General features: G+C 42.5%; 1 protein-coding gene across 4 annotated transcripts in view; it reads left to right on the top strand.

Moving 5' to 3' along the window:
* Positions 1-22,661, top strand: part of LOC101172314 (interleukin-1 receptor accessory protein-like 1) — a 466,015-nt gene that overhangs the window by 76,251 nt on the left and 367,103 nt on the right. For 2 of the 4 annotated variants that reach the window (XM_078931990.1, XM_078931989.1), the window contains exon 2: positions 10,559-10,700. The gene's annotated coding sequence lies outside the window, so the exon portion shown is untranslated. Of the gene's footprint in view, positions 1-10,554; positions 10,701-22,661 lie in introns of all 4 variants that reach the window. The other 2 variants (XM_078931985.1, XM_078931991.1) reach the window with 1 other exon arrangement.

The raw sequence follows: 22,661 nt of genomic DNA, 5'->3' as shown, positions 1-22,661 counted from the left end.
GCGAATTCAAGCTCAGTCTGGTTGGAAACTAACCGAGGTGACTTCGAAAGACGGGTCAGAGAGCGGTTCCTGGTCCCAGACCAGGGTCCACTTGGGCGTATTCGGACTAAAAATTAGTTCTGGATTATCGCGGGAAACAAACTCTGGTTTACTTTAAGCAAACCAAATGTGTCCGGTCTGAACACACACTAAGTGTATCAAAACGGTCTCTTTATGTGTTATGACGTCACAACCTGGAATGCCTTGAGGAGCCAAGATGCAGGCGATTGGTCAGAATTGGCAACTGTACCGTCTAACTGCAGCAAGCAACATTTGCGAGGGGGGCAACAGCCTGCAGATCTCGAGTTTGAGCCCCCGGCATATTTATATGCCAAAACAATATAGTTATATGATACTTTTACAGTTAAACACAGTTATTTTTATTTGCACTTGCCATTAAAAGGGCTTGTTCTACTGTAAGTGTAGGCATGTTGAGACAATTTCGATTTTTGCTTACTCCAATGATGCTAGCCTGCTACACAGCACTAATTTCCCCACTGTTTATCAAAAGACCTAACCAATTTTATTTAAAAAAAACAAAAATCTGTTGCATAATATCACATGGTAGTAGCTTTGCAGAGGCTGTATCACTTAAAAACCAAGAAAACCATAGATGCAAGTTCTAGTGTTGGCAGCAAAATGAACTGAAAGTTTTCTAAAAATAAATTGGGCGGCCGTGGTGCAGTGGTAGGGTGGTCGACCTCTGATCGGAATATTGCAGGTTCGATTCATGCCTTACCCTGTGTCGAAGTGTCCTTGGGCAAGACACCATCTTGCCTCTGGTGGGAGGCTGGCGCCACCATCATGTGAATGTGTGTGTGAATGGGTAAATGGGTCTGCAAAGGTAAGACGCTTTGGACCTTAGGAGGTAGAAAAGCGCTATATAAGTTCACGCCATTTACCATTTTCTACCATTGTCTCCCATAATTGAATGAAGACCAGAAGTTTACCTGCTTTTCTTTTGGAAACGGACCCCAACTATTATACCATCTAATGAATGAAGAGCAGAAATGGCTCATGTCTACCAACCAGTTACCAGTGCTAAAGTAGAGGGTTCATACTATTCATGCAAAAAGCAGGAAAGTTTTTAAAACTTTTAGTTTTTGCTTTCACAGGGAAGCAGCTCAGTTTTTATGTGTTCACATCAATTGCAAACGCCCAGAAAAAAAAAAGAAAAAAGAATTGCTGTGTAGTGAAAAACCCTGTATATGCACCTTCAGCATTCAATAATTATGCATTAACGTGTAGCTACACAAGCTTCTACTACTGTTTGGGGCTCAAAGTACAAAATTTGCCTTGGAAGTTGAACCAGGTGTAGTTTTGACCAGTCACAGATGGATTTGGTGGTGACAAATGGATGGCGTCCCTTTTTAAATTCATGAAAGTTACAGCCGTTTCAAAAATTGATGATTGAGGAAAAAATTATCTCAGTTTGTGCCTGACTGGAATTTTTATTCACACTAAGTCTTTTAAATATTGGAATAGAGCTGTGAAAGAAAAAGCCTAGAGCAAGATTCACCAGATTTGGACTGCTTCAACACTGGATAACTGTAGGAACTAGTATCTAGTGTGAACACATCTGCTAAACCTCCCCGGTAAGAATGCAGCCTCAGAAAAAGGCCACAAACGCGTTAAAAACACACTATTATTATCAAAGTGGGTCTTTAATGTAAAAAAATAGAAATTCAATCCACGTTTCTCTAGTTTGACATTAGCTTTTTCCCAGCTTTTACTTCTCTGACAAATCGTGCAGTAAGTAATGGTGGAATAAGGGATCACGCCCCACTGTTCGTTTCCTTCAAGTGGCAGCAACCTAAAGATACTCGACATGGGTTTTGCAGCCTTCACAGAAGTCACAGGCAGAATTGTCCAATGAGGGCGTTATTCCCCAGGAGAGGGTAAAAAGTGTTAAGGTGGAAAAATTGATCGGCACAGAAAATTGCGCAACAGCCCCGGATTCTTAGAGCAATTATTCTGCAGCACAAAGCCATAACCACTGAGCTCCTGTTGACTTCTGAGTGTAAATTAAGTGGAAGGAACTCGCACAGTGGAAGTCAGAGTTGACTGCTCAACAGAACTTTCCGATTGTACTTCATTTGCTGTTAGGCCACTGAGCAATCCATCATGTCGTGTTCTTTTACATGTGTGGCTGCTTTTAAAAGCGTAGCAGGTACATTTTTTACAGGTGCTGTGCTTCAATAAAATCCTAAAAGACATTAAGGTGAAACAAGGCTAGGTCTTTTTTTTTCTCCACTGTCACCAAGGACAAAAAACAATAGAAGACATGAGAAAGGCAATGTAATTTTCACAACCATTACGGCTGTACACAGCATTGCAAAATGCGGCACTCATATGTTTTACTTTTTTAAACCGGGACTTCACTGTAGAAAGGACTGAAATGATGAGTGAATGTGACCAGGGATGTGTGGAAATGAGCCTGTTTTTCTGTTGAAAGGGATTTTTCCCCCCAAATGCAATCAGAACAAACCTTCCTGCGGTTTAAATAGTTTGGGATGTTGTTTTTAGCTTAACAATAATGCAAAGCAGGTGGATCAACAGAAGGGGAAGGGAGTGGAACGCATGCAAGCCTGAGGTGCAACTTCTTGGCTGTTTTATGGTTTGGAACCGTGTGAAAGTTGAGAGACGTTTAACCCTTTAAGTTTGACGTTCTGTGAGTTACCGTAACTCTTTAACAGTTTCACACAATTAACTTAATTTCAACGGGTTCTGCCATAGAGAAAACCATTTTTTTTTTGCAGATATCGTGAATCAACGTAACTGCAACAGATTCTGACGTGGAGAGACAGCAGCAGTACTTTGTTGGTAAAGTGTTACATAATCAGAGCTGCTTTTCTGAGCGCCCGAATCTGTCAGAGTTACGTTAATAACATTAACGGTTGGAGAGTTGAGGTTGTTCAAAGAGCGTGTGTAAAGGGTTAACAGCAAAGCTGGAGCCTTATCGACTCACCACTAGGCCGTGGTGGAGTGGTCGTCCTCTGATAGGAGTAATGCCGGTTCAACTCCCGCCATGTGTCAAAATGGACAATACACTGAACCCCACACCACCTCTGGTGGTTAGAGGTTGGCGCCAGTGTTCGGCAGCGGAGCCCCCCGCCAGTGTGTGACTGTGTGTGTGAATGTGTGTGTGACTGGGTGAATGGGTCTGTGACTGTAAAGCGCTTTGTCCTTGTAGGAAGAAAGGCGCTATATAAGTATACGCCATTTACCATTTACCATTTACCAAATGTGTGTGTGGAGGGGTGAATGGGACTGTGACCGTAAAGCGCTTTGCGTCTTTAAGGAAGGTAGAAGCCCTATACAAGTACACACCAATTACCATTGAATCGAACTGTTAACCCTTAACACCAGTGATGTCATTGGTGACACCTAAATAACATTCTGTTTAGCTAAGGACACACTGTGCACATCACACGTGTTCAAGAACACACTAAACGCGGGTTCTGGAATGCCTACACAGCTCACAGGATTCACACTGGACAAGCTACTTTTTTCTGTGATACTGTTGACTAGTGCTTGTCCACCACCTACAGTTGGAAAGAAAATCTAATGAATCACAGCTCTATTCCGATGTATGAAAGACTTGGTATAGTAGAATTCCGGCTGCAGCCAAGCCGTAATCATTATTTCCTCTCCATGATCAGTTTTCATACGGTTGGTACTTCCGCTAATTAAAAGGGAAGGTATCTATACATCTCTACCTAATGCAAGTCCCTGATTGGTCAAAGTGTCAAAGTTCAACCTGGTTTAACCAATAGAATAACAGATTAATAGTCTGTAGTGGAGCCAGTTATTAAAATAATCACGTATTTCGTGGTACAAGCACCAAATTTGGTATGGATGTTCCAGGATTCCCTCTTTCAGAAAAGCACACGAGAAAATCCAAGATTAAAAAAAATATATACATATATGTGTATTAGGGCTGCACGATATGAAGAAAACTCGCGATATCCGATATCAGTGATTAATATTGCGATAACGATATAATTTGCGGTATATAAAAAATTTGTAAAACAACCAAAAATATTATTCCCATTCCATTACAACAGCTTAAAAATTATACTACAAATGACCCTTGTTGACATAGGAGGCGAACATATAATATAATAGGGCGCCATCCGATTAGTTAACAACGTGAAGGGGTCCATCTGATTGGTCAAATGCAGAAAAGGATTATTTCAATCCATTAAACACTTCAAGCTGCTATAAGATTGTTTGGCCACATTTAAGGTAACCATTTATTGCAAATTTGCTGTCTTTTCTCAGACATTTGTCAGCACTGTGACGGTAATCTACCCGACAATTACATGCATGCACTATGGTTCTGCACGCCTGTCCAGGCTCTCTGGCAGCAGGTATGTGCCGATCTATCAGTCTGGCTTAAGGTTTCAATCACAGCTTCACCGTCACTTTGTGTGCTTGGTGACATGAGTGCCATCGATGTAGAAGGAGGATTAGGCTCTATCATTTTCATAACTCTTTGCATTGCTAAAAAAACTATTTTAATAAATTGGAAAAGCAAGAAAAATATAAATATAAGTCAACACAGAAATCTGCTGCTTGATCATATCAGCTTGGAAAAAATGTCAGCCCAAGGTTCAAGTAACTTTGAAAGAATTCGGTCTCTCTGGTGTCCCATAGCTAACTCCATGACTTAGGGGGTGGGGGGGCCTGGTCGTCGTTGCTCCTTGCCCTTCTGCCGTGGGCCGGGGTGGGGGTCGGGGCCTCCGGTGCCTGGCGGGGGGTGGTGGGGGCTCTGTTGGTCGGGGGGTCGGGTCCGGCGCCTGGGTGGGGCGGGCTGTGGTGCTGCGTGGTCCTATGGGCTTGGGTGTGGGGGTGCGTGGTGGGGGGGTGGGGTGGTGGTCTTGCTTGGCTTGGGGGGGGTGGTCCCTTTGCCTGTGCTGGGGGGGTTGGCGGGGGGCCCTGCTCGGGGGGGGCCCAGCGGCGCCGGATGGGCTGTCCATCTACACCTGGGGCTGGGATCGGCCCTTCCCTGGCTCTGGGGCGGGACGGGACAACCCTCTTGGGGCCCTTGGTCGCTCTGGGTGTCATCCGCTTCGGCTGCGGGGTCTGGGGTGGGGTGGGGTGGGGGTCTTGTCGGCCCTGTCCTGTGGGGGGGCATTCTGGGGGAGGGGGGGGGGGGGCACTATTGGTACGGGGCAGGGGGGGTTGACGGGTCGGGGTCGCTGAGGCCATCGGCGGTTTCCCCGGCCGGTTGGCTGCCTCGGTCCCGTCGAGGCCTGACCAGAGCTCTTCTAGGGCCGGCGTTTGGGGGTGGGGGCCTGGGCTTGCTCCGGGGGGGGCGACGCTTTCTGGCTCCTCTCTCTCTGTGTGGGGTGGGTGGTGCTGGGCCTGGGGTGTCGGCGCCTCCGGGGGTGGGCCCCTGGGCTGGGTGGGCCTGGCCCCCTTGCTGGGGGGGGGGGGGGGGGGGGACAGCTGTTTGACCACCGGGGGACAGTCTACCAGCTGTCCCCAACTTACCCCCTTCCTCATATAACCTCATATTAGGGTGAGGGGGTGGGGGGCTTAGCCTGCCATGGGTCTTGGGGGGGGGGGGGGGGGGGTTACTAGGCAGTGGCCCCCCTCCTATGGTTGCCGTATGGCCCCCTCTTTCGGTTTTATTTGCACCTTAGACATGTAGGGCCCTTGGTAGGGGGGGTGCTTGGACATCACTGCCAGCAAGCAGCAGATGTCCTCCTAGCACCCTACCCGCCAATTTTAACCGTACCTTAGACATTGAGGGCCCCTTGGTGGGGAGGGTGAGGGGACGTCACTGTGAGTAATCAGGAGATGTCCCCTTAGTGCCCTACCCGCCAATTTTAACTGCACCGCCCTTAGTACACACACCCTTCCCCCCTCAATATATACATCCCAACATAAACACACACACATGCACACACACACCCTCTCAAACACACATACACGCACACACATTTTGCAAGGAAGGTGGGACCTAGGACCATCTGTCCCCTACCTCTTCCCTGGTGGGGGGTACGGGCCCCTTTGCAACGGCGGCCGTGTCCCCGGGGTGCCGGCTTCCTGGGCCCGGCGGTGCTCTCTCCGCGCGGTGGGGGGGTTCACATTACATCTGAGCCGGGGGTGTTCGTGTCCCTGGGGGGTGGGTTCTGGTCCCTGCTCCTGAGCGCTGGGTCCCGCCAAATTTCCAACTGTGGCCGAGCCTGGTCGGGCCATATTTACAACACCCCTTGTGGGCCCTCTTTTTTCCCCGGGGTTCCCCCTCCTGGGCGGGGGCGGCGGGCCCCTGCCTTGCTCCTCCCTGGACCAACCGTGGGCCGGGCGGATGGCTGCCTGGAGTGCGGAGCGGGTCTCCCTTGGGGGGTCCTGGCTCGTACCTGGGGTGGGGGCGGGGGGATGCCCGGAACTCCTGGGTGGTGGTGGGGTGCTCGTCTGGGGCTGTGGGCGTCTTTCTCCGGTGGGGCCCTGCGTTGGGCGCTCCCGGCGCGGCGGGGGGGCTGCTCTCCTGGTTGGGCTGGGGCGGCGCTCTCTTTCCCTCCGTGCCTCCCTGCTCTCTGGCTCTGGAGGCCTTGCGGCGGTCCTGCTGGCCCTGGCCTGGGTGGTGGGCTTTGTCGCCCGGGCGGCGGTTGTTCCCTGCCGGTTCCCGTGTGGCGTTGGGGGGATTCCGGCTGCCGCTGCTGCTGCGGTGGGGGTCTTGGGGTGGGGATGGCTGGGCACTCTCCCTCCTTCTTGTCACGTTCCACCATCCATTTTAGAAGAACATAAACACTCACCTGAGCACAGGTGTTAGCTCACCTTTGCACTAACAGTTTGCATGATTGAATGACTGAAATATTTCACACTAGTTGGTTTTAAGGCATAAGTATGCGTGTGAACACTATCTGTTTTGTGTACATGTCGACAGGTGGACATTTTTGCAGCTAGCAGGTGTGTTTATAACATTTGAGTGTGTGTGTGGATAGGCCCCGCCCTTTTTGTACTACATTTGAACCTTACCATAATGATTAACAACCAGTAAACTTGTTGCTTTATGCTGCTTCATGGTCTTATCCCCCTTCCCCTCCTATTATCACCCTCCTACCCCCCCTCTCTCTAACTTCCCTCTCTCTTCTTCCCCTCTTTCCTTTTCCGTCCGGTCCAACACCAAAGATTTTCAAACAGGATTGAAATTAATAAAGTTTGGCCTCAATTACAAAAGGGGTTTATTCAGACATACCTTTGGTTTGTCTGAAGATTAATAACCCCTCTTGTTAAAGTAAAACATGTCCAACACAAGAGGCCCTCAGCTCTCATCTGTCTGCCTAGCTGTTGGACAGGACAAGTAAAAAAAAAAAAAAAAGATTTGCTGTCTTTTGCCATATGCATATTGCACAGCTTGATATTGCGATAACGATAAATTTGCGGTATATTGTGCAGGCCTAATATGTATGTGTGTGTGTGTATATATATATATATATATATATATATATATATATAATAGTATTTATTAGATCCCCCCTCAAGTTTAAAGACTGCATTTTGTGCATATACAGCCCTTATTGTTGAGATTGGGGCAAATAGACTGAGTAGATGCAAATAGATTGAGTGTATGGCCACCATTTGGGATTTTCATTGTGGCTAACATGCTTTCTGAAAGAGGACATTCTAGTACATCCATGGCAAAAATTGGTGCTTGTACCACAAAATGAACAATTTAGCTAAAGTATCAACCGAGCCGGCACCGCGTAGTGGGATTTTGGCTTCTTGGAACTAGCGGGCACTTCCTGCTTGGAGCGCAAAAGGGGAAGGGGCGCTCCACTTAGTCCAGCCCCCTCCCTATATAGTGATTTTAAAAGAAGAAAACTAAAGTTCAACTTAATCTCCTTCCATTTTTATCAGTGTTGGTCTCATCCTGTTTTTGTGCCTGATAGTTTTCTTCCTTTTGCTTTATTACAAAGGCAATTCCAGACAATCAAAAGCTATTGACAGGTCTATACGGGAAAATGCAAACATACCTCTAAAAGGTTATGCTGTCACAGCACTATTATGTAAATTTTTATTTTTCTAGGAGATAAAAGCCTGACATATGTCCTCGTACTTACAGACAAGACAAATATATGAAATAGTTATCTTTTTCTGAGCTGTAGCTACTCAGCTCTCCAGACTTTGGTCGGGAACAAACCTTTAAGGAGGAGAGTGGAAAGCAGCAAAAGGGAGTTGTCTGCAGGGAGACTGTGAGACGCAGTGATGTGACTGTGCCAAATGTTTACAGGCGAGCTGACATAGTTAGAGGAGGGAAAGGGCTGAAACGAGGCTGTCTCTGCATGCACTCTTGGAGGAAGAGATTGGAAATCTAGGTCATCACCACTGATGCATTGCAAAGCGAACTTCAAACAAACCTGGCCTTTAGCGCGATGGCTCTCTAAAGCTGCGCTACACGCCATCAGAGACTGATCGCCATTTTCTGCTAAGAGCTGTCACAAAGTGATGGATGGAGTTATAAAAATTAAGCACAAAAAGGGAGTGTGTCTGTCTGTCTGTGTCAGTGTGTTTCGGAGTGTATGAAGGGTTGGACTTGCGCAGAGTTTCAGTTTCCTTCGCCTTTAAGTGGTTTTACATCGTGGACGTCTAACCTTTTTTATGACATTTTCAAGCTAAAATCAGAAAGAAAACCTAAATTCAGTTGTTAAAAAAGTTTTAACATATTCCAACCCTATGCAAAAGTTCCCCATTTAATTAGTTACTTTATGTAGCTTTAGCCAGATAACTTTTGCCAATAAAACAACTAAAATAATAATAAAATGCATTAAAATTCTCCCATTATAAGAGAATAGGTCTACCATTATTTCACCCAAGGTGACGCCCATCCTGAAAAGTTTTTGAAAGGTCTAAAATTTCATTAAACTAAAATAAGGCCTTGTGAAGCATTACATTTTCTCAAATTCTCCTAAATGGGTCTTAGTTTAGTTTAACTTAGTTTATTGTTCTTGCACCTTTAACCCTTGTGCTATCTTAGATGACCCCACCCTTACATTGATGTGTTCTCCCTACCATGACAAAGGTGGATAAAGGTGGAAAGATTTCATGTAACATGGACACCAGTGAAGATCACAAATCCTTGAAGAAAAAAGGTTCAGCGCACTGTCTTGTGGGTCTAAATGACCCAACTCCCAATGTTAAAGTGCCTCCAATAGCATAGCACAAGGGTTACAACACAAGAAAACCACTAAAAGGCAAATAAGTGCAGGTAAAGGCAAAAACCTAAAAGCCTTATTTAAGGCCTCCACCTAATGTAACTCAAAAATATAGAATATACATAGGAAGTAATAATAAATCAAAGAAAACTATTAAAAGTATTACAATAAGTTTGACCAGAACAAATAAAGACAGTAACAATATAATTCTATTAGTTAATATGTGACCAATGAAGAGCTAAGTATGATAGATGTGTGCATGTATAAAAAGTATAGGAGTAAGTCCCTTATAAATCATTTCAATTGACAAAAGACCGGATGAACAGTAATTAAATAACAAACATTAAATGCTTTTTTGGGCAAATTTTGCAGCACTTAAAAAAAATACAGGTATTTGTTAACTTGGAAAAAGTCATTCCACAGTTTTGCTGCCCTAAATATTGTTGAATATTGACCTAGTCAATATATTATATCTCAGCTTGTGTCATTTTATCAGAGCTGGAAGCCAGGCGTCATTTTTTGTCAACGAGTTGGTCTGTGTTTGATGTGAGGTTCTGTGTTGTGGCGATTCTCAGGATGGACTGCAGGTGCTCACCAGTGAGACCACACCTGTCAGCTGTTTCGTTAGTCTTCATCGCTGAGAAGAGCTTCTCACACACAAAAATGTTCTTCCAAACATGCTCAAGGTTGGAACTGCATGTAAGACGGTGGAGCTGGGGCACCAGTCCTGCAGTGTCGTGCTTTGCCTTCCGTGTGCCAAATCTGAATCTGAGTCTGCACAGGTGCAGCTTCCACATCAACAACAATGGGTTACGAAGGAGCAGAAAAATCCTTTTTTTGTTCTTCAAAGTTACCAAAGCGCCAGGAGAACTCAGTATGTGAAGCTTCTAATCAAAGTGCGTATTTAATGTTTGTCTCAGAGCGCCGTCTAAGACTATCTTCTTTAATTACGGCCACATTTGCTCCATGAATGTGAGACACAAGTTAACCAGTAAACATTTATTCTGCCTCCAATCGGCTCTGTTTTCAGAATCAACTGTTTCTCTTCGGCAACGTTAGGGCTAGCGCTCACCAGGGCAGCTGAAGCGTTGCATTATGGGATCTATAGTGAATATGTTATCAGCACTACATTTCATTAATAACAATAATATAAAAGGATCTCGCTGGCCAGATAAAAATACGCCAGACGTGGCCTGCTGGCCTTGACTTTGACATGTGTGATTTATAAGAAATCAAAAACCATATTTATATAACTGATGACAAAATGTGGTGAACAACTGTATCAAGTGTTGACAAGTTTGTGTTTAGAGTGGGTTTGTGCTTAGACTGGTCTTCACTGTTCTTGTAGGTAGATCTCTTCAGAGATGTGGAAGAGTTTCCAAAGTGTTGAAGAGGTGATTGGCTGACATCCAGTAAGGACTTCCCCCTATAGTCTGCTGAACCAATCATGGACCAAGTCCTCAGACGTCAGTGGGACCGATCGTCTTTGAGGAGGTATGTGGGAAACCGAAGTGCATTAATTTCATTAGTACATAGCCGTACTTCATCTTGATTGGCTAAACTTAAAATAACAACAGGGTACTGTTGTTTAAGAACTAGGAATGTCCTGATCATGTTTTTTTGGGGGCGTGATCCGATTCCGAGTCATTCTAGTTTAAGTATCTGCCGATACAGAGTTCCGATCTGATACTTTTGTAACACATTTAAAAAATGAATATGAATAAAAGCAAATCGTCTGCATACAGGGATACTTTGTTCCCAGTATCATTTCTTTGTTTTTCTATTATGTTGATTTCATGACGTATGGCTATAGCCAGTGGCTCAATCACTGTGGCAAATAAAAGAAGTGATAAAGGACAACCCTGTCGAGTGCCGCGTTGAAGGGGAAAGTGAGGAGAGAGGTTATTGTTAGTACGGACAGCTGTCAGGGGCGATGAGTATAAGACTTAAATGCAAGAGATACATTTTTCGCCAAAACCAAATTGCTTTAGAGTGTAAAACATGTAGTCCCACTCCACTCGATCAAAGGCTTTCTCAGCGTCTAAAGACAACAATATTTCTGGAATATCGGGTGAAGTGGGACCAGAATATTAAATAGACGCCAATATTATAAAATGATTGGTGGCCTTTAATGAAACCAGTTTGGTCATCCATTACTATCGAAGGCAGAGACAGTTCTAATTGGCTTGCTAGTATTTTTGAAAAAATGTTGTTGTCCACATTTAAAAGTGAAATAGGACGATATGAGCCACATTCGAGAGAGGGTTTTTATTCTGTTTGGGGATAAAAGAGATGACTGCTTGTCGCATAGTCAGGGGGAGGCAGCCTGTAGTAAATGAATCCGATATCGATTGAGTCGTTAACCACACTGCCAATCATATGATCGGATTGGGACATCCCCAATAAGAATCTAAAAATGTTACAAGTCTTTCCTAAATGTCTTTTCTTTTTCTTTTTTTGCCTGTTTTGTTCCCTTATCTGCCACGTTCAGTGTGTTTTGGTTCATGCCTTGTTGTGCTGACCTTGGAGTGGTTATCTCATTGGATTGTTAGTATATCAAAGATAATCAAAGCCACACAAGAGCATCACTTTAGGCCCTTCCTCACTTTCACACTTACTCTATTACCCAACTCTGTCGGTATTCTGGCTGCCCTGTTGTTAATCAAGTCCAGGTGTTCATCCATCAACTGTCTCTTAGATTCCATTCACCCATTCTTCTCCAAGACAATCCATGCGACAGCTGGATATAATAAACAGCACTTACAGGTGTGCTGGGATTTTGACCAATTCATCTACGTCAGTTGCTAATGATCCAAGAAAAGGAGGACTTTCCAAAATAAATAGCGTACCAATTTGAGATCTTTTAGCGATTGAAACCTTTTTTTTTCCCCGACCCACTTGGTTGCTGTCATTTCTACTACGCCGTTCTTCATGTGTGGTAGGATCAAGTTTCGTTGCCAGCTAAGTGGGAGGCATGATGTGTTTTAAGCAGCGGGAGTTGAATAATCATTCATGAGTCACTTCATTCTTACCAAACCGTGGCGGTTGCTGGTTTGCTTGACAGTTGCTCAAATAATAATTACAGCCGTTCGTGCGTTTTCCAGTTAATCTTATGGAAATTTTAATAATGCTAATCCTGTCAAACCTCACATCCAAATATGGCTTTAGTGTTTTATTAGCCCTTTTATGTCTTTATTTGGATTTATAATGGTTCATTATAAAACTGCAGAGCTTGGGTCACCTGCTTTTTATCATGAGAAATAATTCAAATTAACTAAGGCAGCTTCAAACTAGACGATAACGGGGACACTTTTAAGCCATTCTCTAACTTCCAAGGATCAAAACTCCCAAAGACATATGTTAAAATATGATCTAAAATATGAGCTCATCCATAAAGATCCTGTTGTTTTAGAACCGTCTGTTACCTGCAGCTTGATACAGAAAGTATGGTGTTTCCAGCTTTCCCTCTTTTGGCGTTCTCCTGCTAAGAAACAAACATCCTTCTCTGCATCAGCAGGGATCATTCAGGACGCTGGCTTCACATCAGAGAAACTTAGACTCACAAAGCTAAAGAAGCCAAATTCAGCTGGATATGGGACTTCTCTCTTCTGGCAGTTTGCCCTGGTAATTTACATTTTTTTTTTTTTCATATCTGCCCATATGTGCCGATGTGTTGTTGCGTTTCCAATGGAGTCATATTAATTGCTGCCAAACACAGAACCAAGTTCATGTTGGCTTTTTTTATGCCGACAGCTGATAACACTGGAGATCTTCGTTTGCCAAAGAGTGCGTGCGTTTTCCCCGTAACTAAAAGAGTTTAGGGCAACATTTTCCTCGTAGCCACCAGGTTGGCTTGGCGTAAAGAAAAGAAATGTGGGCTTCAGCGCTATTTTAAGCTAATGAAGATTTTCTCCAGAAACGACAAGTATAACCTCATGGGCAGCATCATCAAAATGTGATTAAAGGCTTGTAGACGTGAAGAAAAAGTCTCTCAAAATCCTATATGTTAGCAAAATCCGTGTTCCAGGGACCGCACAGTTTTAATACAACATGTGCATTAAGTGGGAAATTTATGCAGGTCATCAATAGTGCATGATTGTTTTCCTCAGCGGTTTACTTTATGATATTGATTCGCTCTGCTTTTCAAATTGCATTTAACCCCAGTGTAGTACTACAGTTTAATAAAAAAGATATTAAAATGTCAGAATTAGTAAATAACTGGCTTAGCTGTGGAGCAGATGCTCCTCTGGAAGGTTAGCAGGTTAACTTGTTTTTATTGCAGTCGGTTTTGCGGCTCAGCCCCTGTCCTCTGCAGGCTCAGCTGGATGTGGGCACGATTTGGGTGGTTGTTCTAGCACTCTTGATTTAGGTGGAACTATGATACGAAGGACTGATTTAATGGCCGACGAAGTGTGCGTTATTACTTTTTAACACATGCCGTGGAAGCCTGAACCGTCCTTTGCTTCCGCGAAGTGCATTAAAAAGTAATAATGCACACTTCAATGGCCATTAACCTGGTTATACCATGGTCACTTACAAAAGCAATACATATTAACCTGTTTTTAGTCCTTAATTCTTGTTTTGTTCCGATTTGGATAGCTTTTCTCACAAAAAGCAGACTATTTGTTACGTGATGCGGCTCACCGCTGCAGTCAAGATTCAGTGGTATATTTATATGGTGATCGTCCCGATGGGTTGAATAAAGCATCAATTCAGAGAGAAAGTTCACCTCTTACCGCTTGTTTTTGTCCAAATGATGAAGCAAAAGGTTGTTTTAAAGAAGCCGGCGCAGGGATACAAAACATTTAAGCTAGGTGACCGGAACTTCTTTTTTTACCGTGCGGTTATCAGGTTTTAATGCAGACTCAGCAGCCAATCAGAATCGAGTATTCACCCGGACCATGGTATAATGTTGTGTTCACCAACTTCACAAGGTCAATTAAAATGTTCATGCAGTTTACCGTGACTTTCAGCAGCTTTGCTGCACTTTTTAAACATTTCACTGGACCAGCTGCAAATGTACTAGCTGAAAGTACTATCTTCTACTATCTTCTTCAATCATCTATCAGTCAGAATCGGAATCTTTTCTTGTCATTATGCAGTGCACAATGAAATTGTTTTCAGCAGCTCTTTTCCAATAAATATTAAAAATGAATAATAATAAAGACAGTAGAGTAAAATGAAATGAATCTTGCACACAGATCAATTGATCAATCTAGCAATTGATCTTACCTATCGTAACAATATGCCTCATCCAATGATCTATCCATCGATCAATCTTAAATATTCTATCTACCCCATCATATTTTATCCTGTCTGTCAGTCTATCAAAAGATCTTATGTATCCTATTCTTCCCATCTATCCCATCATCAATTTTTTTTCTCATCATTCCGATCGATCCAACCTTTTTGAGGAGGAGGTCTATTTAATGGGGTCTGAGTAGCGTGAAGGGCTACACGGGATCCGGTTACTGCAAATTTCCCAAAATACAAAACCCCAGCCTAGTATAGTAATGATGATGATAATTAGCTGTAGCTATTTCAACATGAATTGATTGCTTACATATCAATTTTAATTATTTCCCAAAATTCTAATCAATGATTCACACAACAAGAAAAACATGTATAAACATGAAACATTGATTTATTTCTGTTTATCTGCTGTAACGTTTGGAAACCAGCGGAGGCGGTAGTTGTATTGGGGGTACAAAAGATCACTTCTGATGTTTTTTAAGCCAAGAAAATTGTAAATGTTTTTGTCTGAACAAGCTTTTGAGTTCTTTGAAAACTTAATGAATGAAAATGTAAAATATTGTGCATCATTTTCAGCTAAATACAGTTAGTTTTCTAAATAGTCTCTGAGATTTGTCTGATTATTTACTATGTGGGTGGGAGGACATCATAGAGGCTAACGGGCTTTCTTGTTCTGTTACCAAATTGTGCCGCTCTAAACTAAGCTTTACTTTGCTTTATGGGAATTTTTCAAAGGCCTCATGGGAAAAAAGTCTACAATGCAATGAGACATTGCGTCTTCAAAAAACAAAATTCTATTTAAAAGAAGGTGAGAGAATCAGGGGATGTTAGAATTTACCACTTTTCCATTCTTTCACGGTGTCCCCTGCTGGAATAAAGCCCCTCCCACTTGTTACAGAGGGGCAGCAGCTAAGTTAACCTGATCTCTCATCATCCACGTCCTCCGCGATGAGGTCTAGAAAAGCTTTTGACAGCAGCTCCTCCCACAGGCGGCGGGAGCTTCAGGTTTATTTACTTTTGAACTAGCGGCAACTTTGTTAAAGCAAAGGCGGTGAGCGCAAATTTGACGAGTTGCATTCAGCGTTAACGGACCGTTGATTTGAATGATGCACACACGAGGTGGAGCAGGTGGAGCTGCGGATCCTCCCTCTGGCTCATCTCTGCTCTGTACCTGGCCGTGTACCTCGTCTCTGCTCCTGCTCCTACACCTGGCTGTGGTTCCTGTCTCCGGCTCGACTCGCGCCCCTGACTGTCCCCCCCAACCACGGCTGGATGAAGCTCGTCTGCTGAACTTTAAATATGTAGTTGTAGATTTAGATAAGTTAATTCTTCTCTAAGAGTTCTGGTAAATCGCCTGTCCGTCCTGGGGGGGGATCCCTCCTTCATGTGGGCACCCCTGAGGTTTTTTCGTTTTTTCCGGAATCCGTTTTTTTTGGGAGTTTTTCCTTACCGCGAAGGGGGGTCTAAGGGCAGGGATGCCAGTATAGCTTAGTCAGTTTGTTAGTTCATTTTAGTATTTTTCTATTGAACTCTTTGTATTCGTGATCCTTTTGAGTTCATGTTTTACTTCGAAGCCCATCGAGACGACTGTTGTTGTGATTTTGGGCTATACAAAATAAAATTGAATTGAATTGAATTGAGGGCGTGGCTAGTGATCCGTTGCACTCCTCATTTGTTTCAAGCAGGAATTAAACTTTTGTAAATGATATTGATTTCCATCGTGATATTTGATATTTTTAGAGTATGCCTTGTGGGCGCTTTAAGCGGTCTTCGCAGGCGACCATGTGCTCAATTAATCTATTATATCGATCGATCGGTTTATCGATTAATCTATTCATTCTATCCTTTCTATTCCATTCATTAAAAAAATTATCTATCCCAACAATCGATCAATCTATCATAGAGATCGATCTATCTTATCTATTTTGTTTCATTTCTTTTATCTAATCTATTTGATCTAATCTGTTTTAAGCCAAATAGAGAAACATTTTCTCCTCTGACTTTTATGGAGATGTTTTAAAAAAGGCCAGAGGTGCTGCTTTTATCCAGGTGATGCATGTCTTACTCTTCATTTGCTCCCATTGCCCTCATTGTTTGGTCGAGTCATATGTAGGCTGGCGGAGTTTTAAAATATCTGCACCAGACTTGCCTCTGTGAGAGCAATGCATCTGTTTATTTTGGGAAAGTAGAATCAGTAAAAGTTTTTTTTCAGAACGGGAAAGAAGACTGTGAAGGAATCTAGAGCCAGGTGGAATATTCTGTGTGTTTTACAACTATTTTCATGCTATTAGACATGACTAAAAAACAAAACAAATGGGCTCTTCTGATAATCCTGAAACAGAACCAAAGTCTAAACAAAAAGGTGTTCCATAAATGTCTCTCCCCGCCAAAATTACCGTCGAGCATTCGGTAAATGGACTCCCACTGCCAACACGACATGGAAATTTGGAGTGTCAGTGAACTCTGTCTGTTACGGATAAATCATCTGCTCCCTTTTGTGTTTTCTTCAGTGGGTGGTCATTTTGCCTGATGGGTTGCTTTCTTTGCATGCTGACAGAGACAGAGTGTAATTACTGCTTTTGGCCTCAACGATCCCTGAAAGTGTGGATCAGCCTGCATGAGAGCTGGACTTCTGTCCCACCCAACAAGTCCCTGTTGGATCATTCTTTGTTGTATTGTTGATTTCATATTGTAAACCAGAGGAGAGCATTTTTCTAACATAAAAAAACCCCAATATGTCAACAAATCTGGTCAAGGCTAAAAAAACAGAGTACATTTCTTCTTTTGTATTGTTGAATCAGAAAAAAATTCAAATTACATTCAAATAAGCAATATTTTTTAAATGTGTATGTGTGATGAGTCACTTTCTTTATAGTTTTGTGTTCGTAAATGCGTTAACATTGTGTCAGGTCTAAATATTATGCCAACTGTCAAGCATGGCGGAGGAGGAGTCATGATTTAGGCATAAAGCCAACCAACCAAGAACCTCTGCAGTACTATAATTTTTAGAAAATTGTTTCAAAAAATGGAGATTGAAGACCCAAATCGTCTCACACAACTGGATGTAAATACATTTTTCATACTTTATTCAACCCTAGGGGGGTGGTAGTTAGCAGCTGCCAAAACCACAGGCCAAACCCATTTTTGGTAGTTTTAACCCCAATCTAACACCTTTTATGCTAAACTTCAAACAGGAGAAATAAAGTCCCAGTTTTAGTCTTCAAGGCTGACTGTACATCAGAACTGGACTCAATGACCCTTTAACTCTTGCCTTCCAAACAGGAAGTGCCCGCTGGCTCGAAAACTCCAAAACTTCCATAATGAGCAGCTGTTACTCAGTCATTCTATTTGTTAGAATAACCAATAGTTACCTTTTTTAAACATGTTCTTTCTAACTCTATTATTTCACTGTAATTTATCTGCAGTGCAAATTATTCAAGTTATTAACTGACCAATCAGCCGCTTCAGTAATAGTAGGTGGTTCAACTCAGACCGAGTCGAACCAATCACTGCTTGTTGATGGTGTCTGGCGGAGTTCATATCGCAAAAAGACTGGCGACTGAATTGACTTGGATTTCCTTCGAGCTGTGAGTAAACCATGTTCTGTCGGTGACGTCACACCCGCTCAAACCAGTTCTCCAATACAGTCAATGCTCTTCACGAAGATCAGCCTGTAATTTCTGAGCTGTGGTCTTCCAGTCCAAGCGGTCAACACTCCAACCAGGCCACTTAACCTCTAATGGGAGTTTTGCTAAGGCTTTTTCCACTTGAGGCAGCTTGTACCTCTTTGTAGTAGAGCACAATTGTTGACCTTTTCCTTGCTAACGCTAATTTTGCCTGCGTTTTAATATGGATGCTATTGGTAGAGTCTTTCTTCAGGTAAATGTTTTTTGTGTTCAAAAAACTTTAAAAGCTATAAGCGGTATTTTCTATTTCCCGTTTGTCTTCCGTTTCCACGAGTCCATCACCAACTAGAATGCTGAAGAAAGTCGTTACGGGTTGAAAACACAAAACAATATGAATGGTGTATGAAAACAATTAGTATCACAGTGCTTTAAATCCAAAAGTTTGTCCCTGATGCCTTATTCCCATCAATGATTTGGATGCACATGTGCTTTTCCACATGTTTCTGGCCTCATTTTTGTCAAGTACTCGGATCTGTACGCTATCAACAAGTTACTTTGGCTCTTTTTTTGCCTCAAGCCCTCAGTCGCTATGGTGACGCTTAAAGACAAACACTAGAAAAGGAAGATAAGAAAAACATAGATGTAAGAATATTCATTTATGGTTCAACCGTCTTTGGAGATGAACAAAAGTAATGGACAGAGAGGAACAGAGGTTGATGAGAGTTGGAACCAGAAGCTATTTTACCAGCGCGTTTCTAAAGGTGAACATTCATTGAAATACTTTATAACTGTTTTTAGGAGAGGGTGCTCTTTCTTTTCTGCCCTGTCAAGAATCAAAGCTTCTTCCTTAAGTTCACACTTCATATCTGAGTCTGTAGGTTTTGTTGGAAGTCAGTATTTCTGTGACAATGTTCTCCACGATCTTCTGGAAAGACGTTACTCTGTTTTCTTGGGACGTTTATAGTCATGTCGTAAAGCAAAACGGTCAGACATGCATTTTTCTAATTGTGTGCGTGTGACGAGTTGGCTGTAGACCGTTAACGGCGTTCAAACTCAAGTCGCAGCCCTTTAAATCTTCTCTGTGGAGCTGAACTGAATTGAAGATGAAGGTAAATTATGCATCTGCTGCATGGTGACATCATGGCCAGAAAAAGATGCACATGCATCTCCACATGAGCGTTGGTGCTTCTCGTCGCACACTTTTCTCTGTTTTTAGAAGCCGATGTCAGAGGTGAACTGGTTTAAACAAAAACTCATTCAGGAGTGTACTTTAACTTTATTTTGAAACCGTTCTTAGCTCTCCATTGTTCATTAGGGTTGGGGGCAAATGGAGCGTTCTCTCCGGTGACCCCATTACCCCAATTAAATCTACAAGTTTCCAGTTTGAGACTAATCCAGCTGAGGAGGAAGATGAGGGCCGTTTTTAATTTTTTATTTGGCTTTGAAAATGCCTCAAAGACCCATTCTGATAAAACCTTGTTTTTCCTGTTTTCAACATGTTCTAGTGGCATTTTTCTGATGATTGATGGACAAATGTGAAGAACAACTGGTTGTGTAATGTTACGAGGATGCTGCTAATAAAGTTGATCAAATGGTGGAAATCACGTTTTTTATTTTATTGTGAAAACACCAGACTTAGTCAACGTCTTTTATGTTTTTATCCATCAAACCTTAAAAGTTGGATGAGGCTGAACTTGGCTTCTGATATTTATGGATTCCAGTTATGGGTTAAAGAAAAATTTCGATCACATTTCAATGGTTCCAAAATGAAATCTAGTGTACAAATAAAGCTTACAGACATTTTACTGAGGTTGCTGATTAACTTTACACTCAAAAATGAAAGGAAACTGGAAGCTTAAAAACAAATCAGATGTCCGCTCTATTCTTGTACTGGCTGTTAAATGATGATCTGTGCGTCTTGTGATTATAATTTTTTTCTGAAGCTTTATATTGCTTTTGCTTTAAGTGTCGTGCACATCTACTCAGTTCCTTTCAAAGCATTCATGAGGAACATTTTTTTCTCATCTCATCAATTTTCTAACAGGTATGAGGCGAACAGACAGGAACATGGAAGAGGAGGCTGCTATTTTTATCATTTTTCTGCATAATTTCAATGGGTTTTCAATATTTACTGCTGATTTTTCTCAGGTTCTTGTGAACCATTTTACCAGGAATTGAGCCAAAGTTCAAATTAAAAATAAATATTTCAAAGTTTAACCAAATATATTACGGATAACCATAATTTTAAACTAAAGCCATTATTGTTTTTTGAAGAAAACTGAACAGTCTGCATGTTTAAAGTAGAAGTTTCTTTAATTTAAATAAAAAACAACGAAACCTTTGTTCATTTGTTTCAAATTTTAAGAAGAATCCGGATTCACACTAACCAGTTGATTGAGTTGAGTTCATTTAAGGAACCCTTAAAAAAAACAGGGTCCAAATCAATGCAGTGTTTGTCCACTTGTTCACTCATTAAGGAACTCCTATTCACATCAGGATCTGTATATGACAAAGACAGCTCACAAGTTCCGAGTTTTGGTCCAAGAGGACGGTTTTTCTCCCCCTCACAGCCTTCTTCTCATCAAAATTCGCCTCACAAAACTGTGGTGCCAGAGGCCAAAGTCTTGACAGGGTTGGAAGAGTGAGGGGGGAGAATCAAACGAGTCCCTTTTAACACACTGGGTGGTGGACAGAAACGCCTGCTTACCTACAACTCTTCCTTATCTGGATCACACCTTTCCCTCTTCTGGGAAACATCCATAATTCACTTTTTATCCTTTCACTGCATCCATGGATTTGAAGCACTGAGTTCTGCAATGAAAATTTCATTTCTGGAACCTAAAAACTTCATAGGTTTCATATCATACCTAATTTCCCCCTCCGGGATTATTAGTCGTTTGTTTTCATTTTACTTCTAAAAATCTTTGCTGTAGCAATTGAAAAAGCTCCTACATACCATAAACGTTTGCTTTCTGTCCCTCTTGAGCTTCCTCTATAAAACGTACATTTCAGATGGTTGACTTCAACCTCCTTTAGGCTGTTTTTTGCTCAAATCGGCAACGCAACCTTAACGGAAGCGTTTCCTTTCTGCTGTATTATTATTGGTTCAAAATTCAAAAGTGAAACCAACACCTTTTTTCTTTTTGAGGCATCCTGTGAAACTATTCCAGCTTTGTGAACACTGCACATGACATCAAAACAAAAGCAGCCCCAACCGCATTGTAATGCCGCGTTCCCACTGGACGTGATTCGTGTCTCAAATTTGCGTCCGCCGCCTCTCTTGAAACGCGTCAAGTTGACTGCTCAATGCCTGCCCTTGATGCCTTGACGCCCTGGCTGAGGAGCAACCGCCAACATTTTTCTGCACCAAATTACTTCCCACATCATGGAAAACATGGATGATGTTGAGCGAGTAGTTTGGGCTTTTATGTTTTGGAGAGCTCTACAGAGTACGTCGTCGTGTTTGGGTTCAGTAGATCCGTCAGAGTCACTCCCGGTGGAGTGTACTTCCCTGCTGTCCGTCTGTGGCCCAGTTTAAGCATTAACCCAAGAGGGGACAAATAAAACTGGAAGATCTTTTTGTTACTGTCTCAATGAAAATAAGAACATCATGAGCCCATGGATCTGGAGCGATCGCGCCTGTTAAGACGTCACCCGTGGCGGCTCTCCGTCTGGCTGGCAGCCAACCGCTGGTGGGCCAGCATACTGTGGCCCGGCAGCCTGGGCGGCGGTGCACGCTAGCACTGCCGGACCCAGGGCAGCTGAGCTAGCTTGCTCGCTACGCTGTCCACCGGGCAGCTGGCTAGTGTAGCGGGCGTGATAGGTCCAGACTCTGTGACAGGCTGGCAACCTGTCCAGGGTGTACCCCGCCTTAACCGGGGCAGTTTCTGGCGTTTCGTGGGTTAAGAAAAATAAAATTGAAGTTTAAGGCCTAAAATCCCCTTTTTATTGAGCCACTGAAAACGTCATGTGCCCAATGCTGAGTCCCTGATTGTGTGTCATGCTGCGCCTAACGGCCAAATTGAACCGCAGGACCAGAGATCATGTGTGTACATGGATACTCGACGCCCCTAAGGCAGGAATCACGTCCAGTGTGAATACAATATTAGCTTGACTATAAAACAACCAACAAAAAAACACCACAACATTAAAACAGCTTCTTTGAAAAACCTTCATAACGTAGTTTTTTAAAAGAAATTGCACTTATCGCCACACTTTACCTAAAATACATGTTTTTCAGCAAACTCCAGGCTAGTTAAGACAACCTCATTTAAAAAAAGATTACCGGTAGTTAAAATAACTATTTAAAAAAAAAAAAAGTTATTTCCTATGAAATGATGTGAACTACAAACCTTTACAGCTGTGCTCTTGAGATATAGCTTAAGAAATAAACTGCATCCACTGCTGACTGATGTAAATGTCTATTGAAAATGAATACTCAGATACAAATAGTACCTCAAATTCTTATCTTTATACCATATCAATATCTAACATTATCTGACAATGAATGAAGAATAAGACAACAAAAAAAATAATAATAAAGTTTTAATTTTTTAAAGCTTATTTGCTGTAAAAT

This window comes from Oryzias latipes, chromosome 2, assembly GCF_053564925.1.
Source record: "Oryzias latipes strain Hd-rR chromosome 2, Olatipes_Hd-rR_3.1".
NCBI lineage: Eukaryota > Metazoa > Chordata > Actinopteri > Beloniformes > Adrianichthyidae > Oryzias > Oryzias latipes.
The sequence above is the reverse complement of the archived record's forward strand: the minus strand, read 5'-3'. Positions and strand labels throughout refer to the sequence as shown.